The sequence below is a fragment of the Chroicocephalus ridibundus genome, chromosome 2 (assembly GCF_963924245.1).
Source record: "Chroicocephalus ridibundus chromosome 2, bChrRid1.1, whole genome shotgun sequence".
NCBI lineage: Eukaryota > Metazoa > Chordata > Aves > Charadriiformes > Laridae > Chroicocephalus > Chroicocephalus ridibundus.
This window is the reverse complement of record NC_086285.1, coordinates 35,653,178-35,662,054: the sequence shown is the minus strand read 5'-3', so window position 1 is coordinate 35,662,054 and position 8,877 is coordinate 35,653,178.

Below are 8,877 nucleotides of genomic sequence, written 5' to 3'. Positions count from 1 at the left end.
GGTGGCTGCATCCACCCCTCTTCCAGAAGCAGTGAATGAGCCAAAATATTTGGTGCCTGGATCCCCTGGGCCTTTGGGTTGTGACACCCAAAGCTTCATTTTTAGTGTGAATTTGCTGTTTGCGTGTTTGTATGATGTTTCCAGTTTAATTCTACAGATATCAAGGTGCTGAACAGCTAAATGCCATGACTCAAAGGGAGGGAGTTTTATGCATGGAATAAAGTGAGGCTTTGTTTTGTTAGATAGCGGAATGAGCTGTTTTGTTCCTGATATCACATACCTTATGGTAAAACTTAGTAAGATGGACTTTGTACTCCATTTGGTATTCTGTGGTTCTGCCATCTAATAATTATTCCTATATAGAATAATAGAATCATAGAATTGTTAGGGTTGGAAGGGACCTTAAAGATCATCTAGTTCCAACCCCCCTGCCATGGGCAGGGACTTCTCCCACTAGACCCGGTTGCTCAGAGCCCAGTCCAGCCTGGCCTTAAAAACTTCCAGCGATGGGGCTTCTACTAGCTCTCTGGGCAACCTGTTCCAGGGTCTCACCACACTCATGGTGAAGAACTTCTTCCTAACGTCCAGTCTGAATCGACCCACCTCTAGGTTTAATCCATTCCCTCTAGTCCTACCATTACCTGACATCCTAAAAAGTCCCTCCCCAGCTTCCTTGTAGGCCTCCTTAAGATACTGGTAGGCCACTATAAGGTCTCCTCGGAGCCTTCTTTTCTCCAGACTGAACAACCCCAACTCTCTCAGTCTGTCCTCATAGGAGAGGTGCTCCAGCCTTCTGATCATCCTCGTGGCCCTTCTCTGGGCACATTCCAGCACATCCATATCTTTCTTGTAGTAGGGGCTCCAGAATTGGATGCAGTACTCCAGGTGGGGTCTCACGAGAGTGGAGTAGAGGGGGAGAATCACCTCCCTCGACCTGCTGGCCACGCTTCTCCTGATGCAGCCCAGGATACGATTGACTTTCTGGGCCGCTAGTGCACACTGACGGCTCCTGTTGAGCCTCTCATCTACCAGCATCCCCAAGTCCTTTTCTTCAGGGCTGCTCTCAAGCCAGTCACTGCCCAGCCTGTATCGGTGCTTGGGATTGCCCCGACCCAGATGGAGGACCTTGCACTTGGTCTTGTTGAACTTCATGAGGTTGGCATGGGCCCACCCCTCCAGCCTGTCCAGGTCCCTCTGGATGGCATCCCTTCCCTCCAGCGTGTCAGCCGCCCCACACAGCTTGGTGTCCTCGGCAAACTTGCTGAGGGTGCACTCTATGCCACTGTCCACGTCACTGACGAAGATGTTAAACAAGACCAGTCCCAGTACTGATCCTCGAGGCACTCCACTCGTCACTGGCCTCCACTTGGGCATGGACCCATTGACAGCCACTCTTTGGGTGCGTCCGTCAAACCAGTTCTTTATTCACTGAATCGTCAGTCCATCAAACCCATATTTTATCAGCTTGGAGACCAGGATGCCACGCGGGACAGTGTCAAAGGCTTTGCTCAGGTCCAGGTAAATGACGTCAGTTGCTCTCCCCTTGTCTATTGATGTTGTGACCTCCTCATAGAAGGCCACCAGGTTTGTCAGGCACGATTTGCCCTTGGTGAAGCCGTGTTGATTGTACCCAATCACCTCTTTGTTATTCTTCTGCCTCAGCAGCGCCTCCAGGAGGATCTGCTCCATAATCTTACCAGGCACGGAGGTGAGTCTGACTGGCCTGTAGTTCCCTGGTTCATCCTTCTTTCCCTTTTTGAAAATGGAGATTATGTTTCCCCTTTTCCAGTCAGCGGAGACTTCACCAGACTGCCATGACTTTTGGAATACGATAGAGAGCGGTTTAGCAACCTCATCCGCCAGTTCCTTCAGTACCCGTGGGTGTATCCCATCAGGTCCCGTGGACTTGTTCACTTTCAGGTTCATCAGATGGTCACGAACCTGATCTTCATTTATGATGGGCAGTTCTGTCCAACCCCTGCTGTTGTCTTCTGTGACTCCGGGAGTGTGGCTGGAGCCCTTGCCAGTGAAGACTGAGGAAAAGAAGTCGTTGAGAACCTCGGCCTTCTCCATATCACTTGTCACCAGCTCCCCCATTTCCTTTCTGAGGGGGCCCACACCCTCCCTAGTCGTCTTCTTACCATTAATGTATCTATAGAATTTTTGCTGTTTCCCTTGATCTCCTTGGCTAGATTTAATTCTAACTGAGCTTTAGCATTTCTCACCAGGTCTCTTGCTGTTCGGACAGCTTCCTTATATGCCCCCCATTCCATCTGTCCCTTCTTCCACTGCTTATAAAGTTTCTTTTTGTGTCACAGCATGTCCAGGAGCTCCTTGTTCATCCAGGCAGGTCTCCTAGCATTCTTTCCTGCCTTCCTCTTTGTCGGTATAGTTTGCTCCTGGACATGGAGAAGGTGATCCTTGAATACTGACCAGCTGTCCTGGGCCCCCCTTCCCTCTAGAGCTTTGTCCCACGGCGCTTTGGCCAGCAGATCCCTGAAGTGACCAAAGTCTGCATGCCTAAAGTCCAGGGTCATAAGCTTGGAATACATCCTCCTAGTTGCCCTGAGGATCTTAAATTCTATCGCTTCGTGGTCACTGCAGCCAAGGTTATCCCTGAGCCTCACGTTGGTCACCAGCCCTTCCCTGTTGGTGAGAACAAGGTCCAGCATGGCACCTTTTCTTGTTGGTTCCTCTACCATTTGGAGGAGGAAGTTGTCATCAATGCATTCCAGGAACATCCTGGATTGCTGGTGCCTTGCTGTGTTGTCCCTCCAGCAGATGTCAGGGTGCTTGAAATCCCCCACGAGGACCAGGGCCTGTGAACGTGAAGCCACTGCTATCTGCCTATGGAGGGCCTCATATGGAAGTAGTAAGAATTTTAACCCATTTATCCTTTATTTCATTGAAGTAAACACGCTGACGCAGCTATCACTTGATTTTCCAGATTTTATTATATAACTGCAAAAATGAGAATCATCCACATCTGTCTATCATCGCAAGTCTTAGTACAGCTATCTTAGTGACAAACTGAGAAAACTGGCAATGTACCTCTGGCTGATTTCAGATTTCACAGTGTAAAGAATTTACCTGTAGAGTTTTAATTTCAGGTTGAAAGCAGTCATGAGATGTCCTCTTTCTGCGTGGGATACACAGAAATAGCTGTGTTGTTGGGACCCTGTGTGCATTCCCCCTGTTGTGGGAGCTTAGTCAGCCGAGTTAAAGATTTCAGCTTGCTGAGTCCAAGGTCGGCGCCTTTGCTGATAAGAGCTGTGGTGAGGAAAGCTAAAAGCAAGGGCCTGCCCCTCCTTTCCCTGAGGAGCTGCTTTTAAGCTCCCATTGCACCGATAGACACCACATGAGCACTTCAATACGCTGATCCCACTCGTGTGTTACCTTCCTTTGTACTGCTCTGTCCCTGGGGTGGGCAGGGTTACTTGACCTAATGATTAGCATTAGTCATATGGCATGGTAGCATAGGCCTGGAGCATTAGTCATAGCATTAGAGGAGATGTCCAGGGAGGTGCGTGTGAGACAGGCAGGCAGCTAACCTGATGTACGTGTCCAGATTAGGCTCAAGGGAGGGGTTAGCAATACTCAAATCCCAAAGCAGCTTCAGTGGGATTTCAGACTGAGGGTAACCTGCGACGCAGGGAACCTCTGTACTCCGTAAGGGGCAACATACCACAAAGCCAGGTTCTCTGGGGAAGTTTTCACTACTTCAGGCCACAGCATGAGATAAACAGCTTGTGGGGGAGCAGCGAGGGCCAGCTGCTCCAGAAGGGTTGGGGAGCCGAGAGCTGTTGCCTCACCAACAAGGAGCCAGCATGCTACGTAAGAGAGTTCTAGATTTAGTTTAAATTTAAAGACTCTTAAGATTGAATGTCATTTTAGCTGAGATAAAATTCTATATTCCTTTTTGATGAAAACCAGCTGTCGTTCATGTGTGTGTGTACCTATGTGTGCTTATGTGCACTGTCATGTGTAATTAAACAAAGCCATGTCAAGGGGTCCAAGCATATAGAGATCCTAGATTTGAAGTCCAAGATACAAGAATCTTGGAGGGATGGCAGAAAAAGGTGTAATCTCAGGGACAAAATCTCTTACTCAGAATTTTGAGATGAGGATTGGAAAGGAGAGTCAGCTTCTTGTGAAATCTGAGAAAATAAATTCAAATAATTTAAATGAATAGACAGTTTGTGGCAGATTTAATACAAATGAAAGCATCGTAATGTGCTGTCTCTCATCTAAACACATTGTTATTCTGAAAGCACTCTATAAACTTTAACAGGTTAATGATATCTTATCCCTCGATTCACAAACTGAGGTTCAAATTAAAAATAGAAAAGGATTATCCTCTTCTCTAAAGCTCATTTTATTTCTGAGTTTGACAGGGAAACCATCGGCCTGGCACAAACAATATCATATCCATTGTGGTTGTGAAAGCATATCAAATTACATTTTGAGCGATCCACTAATGCTGCTAAACAGGCTGATGCAGGAGAGCTGGGTATCCTGAAATGTTTTAGTGAACATTGTTTGTTTAATCCAATAATCTGTAATCCATAGTGTGGTAGAGATGTTTCCATCAAGAAGATGAAGTAATAAGCGTATCATGCCAAAATGTAGAAGATTAGCGAGGCCTGGCTCTGCAGTACAGATTCAGAAGGACATGGGGCACCAGTCACAGTCAGCTCTTTTTGCTAGCCTGGGACTGAAAATTTGAATATATACAGCATCCTTTTCTCTCAGGGGTGAATGGGCTCCTTTGGGCAGGCGGAATGCTCTTCAGTTTACTTTGGCACTGGGGTGAGATTAATTCCCCTTTTGTCATGTTAGCATTAATAATTTGTTATATCCTGTCTGTAAATGGTAACTGTTCACCTGCATCTTGTTTTTTCTCATTCAAAAAGCAAGACAAAAGGTGGAAGTTCTGAATCTGAACGTATGTGTTAATCTCATGTCGCAATGACACAGAGGCGTTACAGAAACCACTGCTACAATATGGATACAAAGCGTTCCAGTGTTGTGTCTTGTTCTCTTGAGCCTGGGTCTGCTCACCCAGGCTCATTCTTGGTGAGCATGCCACTTCTTCATTCAGATGAAGCAATACTGCTTGCGAGGCCTCTCCCTTCTTTCCTTTCCCATCCTCTCACCAGCAGTGCCTCTGCCTCTTGCAGGCGACATAGGCATGTTTGGGAAGATGGGGAAGCTGAGGAGAGTTGTGTATCCTAGGAGGAATGTGCGAGAGAAGGGGAGGGTTGTGCTGGACGTGGAGAATGTCTTGTGCCAACTTGCAGTGCAGCTTTCACTGTGAAAGGAAGGCTCCCAAGGGACCTCTGTGCTCCTCTCACAGAGATAAGGAGAAATCCCTCCTTTCCGCACCAAGCCACCTCCCTTCAAAAGCACAGGGGATCCTCTCTGAAAGATTTCGTGCTCTTGTGATGCTTAGCAGCATTCTGATCCTATTCCTGGCAGTCCTGTAGTCAGAGTCAAATGCCTTGGGTCGGCTTGTGTGGCCGGCTGGGTGCTCCCTACTTATGTTGTTGTGGATGACTGACGAGTGCGAGCGGTGCTGCTGTCGCGAGTAGAGTCGACAACGGAGGTGAAGCAATGAAACCAAACAGAAACCTGTGACTTGGGATAGGTAATGGTCTTCGTTCAGTGTATACTGGCTGAAGAGGAGCCGGCACATTCAGCATGAAAGAAAGGTTGCCCAGATGAGACCTTAAATTATTTAACAGACGCCACCTTTAAAAGCAGTTCTGCTCTTGAGTTTGTGATCAATTCATATTCAGTGGATTAGAGAAATACAAGCCAATGTGTCACAGCGGAGAGCAAAAAGATCAATGACAAGCACTCAGATCAGACACTACTGGATTAGTAGAAAAATGACATCAAAGATGAAAATAGATGCTTACTTGGGGATAGTATTAAACCAGGGAATGTCAGCAGGTTTGAAGCTTCGAAATAGACTGTCTGTGGGTCTTGGGTGTATTATCTAACAAAGTGGCAAAATACTGTCCAAATTGTAATGTTTCTGCTCTTTTCATCTTAACCCATTCCAGATATTTTTTTTTAAGAAAAAAATACCTCAAGGCTGTTCTTCATTTATCCCCGACCAGTCCTTTATCACAGACCATGCAGCTACATACGGGAATTTCAACTATTCTAGAAGGAGCACCAGGACAAGTCGCAGCATTGATGCTCACAGGAAGCATAAACTTCAAGAAGAAAAAGGGCTTATCACCACATTAGCCAGGATGCCTTACTGTATGCATTAAGGAGATCAAATGTTTATTTCCTTGTACTCCCAAGAGCAGTGGGAGCACTTAAGACTTCCTGAAATCAATATTCTGGTTTTGACTGGCACAGTTTTAACTGTCTCTGGTCTTCTCAGGAGCATGTTCTTACTGGGTGCTGGTGGCTGCTTCTGAGCAAGGACACCTTGTCCCACCTTTTGTCGGTGTCTCTGAGCCGGTGCCAGCACACAAGGGGAATTCTGTCTGAATACTTCCCTCGGGTTTGAAGCATTTCCAGGATATTCCCTCCTGTACAGTTTACTGGAGGTCCTTCTGATTTCTTGGCTTGGGGAATTGTTTTACTGTCTTGAACCAAGGCTTTCTCACTGCTTGTTTCTACAGTCCGAGTACTCTTTTCATGTGGCTTTATTTCTTTTTTTTAAATGAAATTGTTTCCTTTTTTTGAATTTTCTGTCGTGGTTTAGACTTGTGCCTTCAGTGCTAACGGAGGGCAGAATCTTGTTTTCTTACCGTGCTGTGTGCTGTGGCTTACAACATCCCCTGGCATCCCAAATTTTCTGTTTTGGTAGATATATCACTCGCATTAAAGCTTTAAAGGCAGAGGAAAAAGAGACTAAAATGGATTTATAATTTATTTACTTGTTTGTGATGTAAGGAAGTTATTTTTTTTCGCTTCCTTTTTGCATTAAAGATTAGGGTCCATAATTTACAAGTGAAGCCCCAGCTGACGAAGTGGTTCTTTTTCACACCGTGTAACTGCTGTGTTTACTGTTTAATTTTTACTGCATGTTCACCCAAGCAGTAATGCTTATCTGAAAGCAGCACATTTGTGCTGGGAAATGGCAGGAGCAGAGCTGCCCTGGGAGGGAGCCGGCTGCCGAGGTGACCCCGGCCCGGCATGGCAGTGTCCTTGCAGTCAGGGCGATGTCCCCCAAGTCCGAGCAGGGCCAGGGTGGTGACAGGACCTGCCGATGGTCCAGTGGTCATCAGAGGGGGTGAGGTGATAAGGAGCTCCTGCAGGGCCCCAACAGTTTGGATGCGGGAGGTTCTTCCAGTGAGACACCGCCTAATGTGTTTGGTTTTGAAAAACACACCTACTGCATTCTCCCAAGCTGAATTTCATGCTTTTTAATTGCACTGTTGTTGTAATATAACTCATCTGTATTTCAGCAATGAGGCTTGGGACGTGATGGGTTTAGGAGCGAGTGGAGCCTTATCCTGGCAGTGTAGGTTGGTACGTGCCTTTTGTCAGGCAGTGGTCCTTTTTCACCGTCAGCACTTCCATTTTGGCTTATTATGGAATGATTTATTGCCCAAGCCAGCCAAAGGAGGCAACTGTGACAAATGCATGTAAATATTCTGAAAACAATCTCCTTTCAGGAACAGATAAAGCAAACAAGACAAGAAGGAAAGCAGAGGACTCCCTGGATCCCTGTTTGGCTGACCCCAGCCAGTGGGTGGGATGAAGTTAATTCTGCCGCAGGAGGTGTTCCACAGAGTCATTAACATCTGCCGTAGGCTGAATACATCTCCTGGCTTTTGGTAATGTTTGGAACTAATTCCAGAATTTTTCCTTCATTTAGTTTTTCTACTCTGACGAATGATAAATATTTAGGCTGTCTACAATACTTATAATCCATCCCTACTTCTCTGCTGCTTCCTCGAGGAAAAAATAATATTTGATGTGTCTTCGAGCCAGTTCAGTAACTGCTATAGCCCGGGTTGTAACAACATAGCAGTAGAGCAGCTGAACATAGCAAGCCTGTCTCTGAAGCATAAGGATTTGGGTTTGGCTTCGCCGTCTGCCAGTAGCACAGGCTGCTGCCCTCCAGAGCTGACCTGTGGGAGCTTGCCAGGGGCTGGGCCAGCGAAGTCTGAACCTACTGCGAAGTTTCTGGATACTGCAAAAGCCCGAGGCTTCCTTGCCCATGAAAGGGAAAAGCAAGGTCATAATGCACATAGGATTAAAAAAAAAAGTACCCTTGTTTTATTGCTTAAAATTACTGGGCATCAACTTGATGAAGACTTAAACATGCATTCTTTTTAGTGAGTTTGAAATGTCATAATCTTAAAGTGACAACATACAGTAGGATATGGACTGTCTTCTCCCAGAACGTTCTGCCCTTCTGCACATTCTAGCAATCAGAGTCCCCCCAAGGGCCATCCCCTTAAGAACTACTCCTTTCTTGGGAGAAACCTAGGAGAGAAAGGATTACCTACACCTAAATAGCTCCTCTTTGGGATGGCTCTCAGTTTTAATAAATCCGCTTGCGAAGCAGCAGAATTCAGGCACTATGTGTTTAAGTATCTGAACTTGTCTAAGCTCACAGTAGGTTAGCCTCCAAACTGGAAACAGAATCTGGGACTGGTAGAGCTGTTTGTGCAAAAGTCCAAATCAATGGGTAAAACTGCTGCCTCGTGTTACAGAGAGCATCAGTTTCTCCCCAGCTAAGATTTCAGCAGTTCAGAGATTTATTTTCAGCCAAATAAACATTATATGACCTTTTAGTAAAAATCTGTATTTGAACTCTTTGAGTGTGACTATTTTCAACATGAGTTTGTAACTTAGTAGCTTTACATTTCTGTTTTGGTTTGTTTGTTGGGGTTTTTTTTT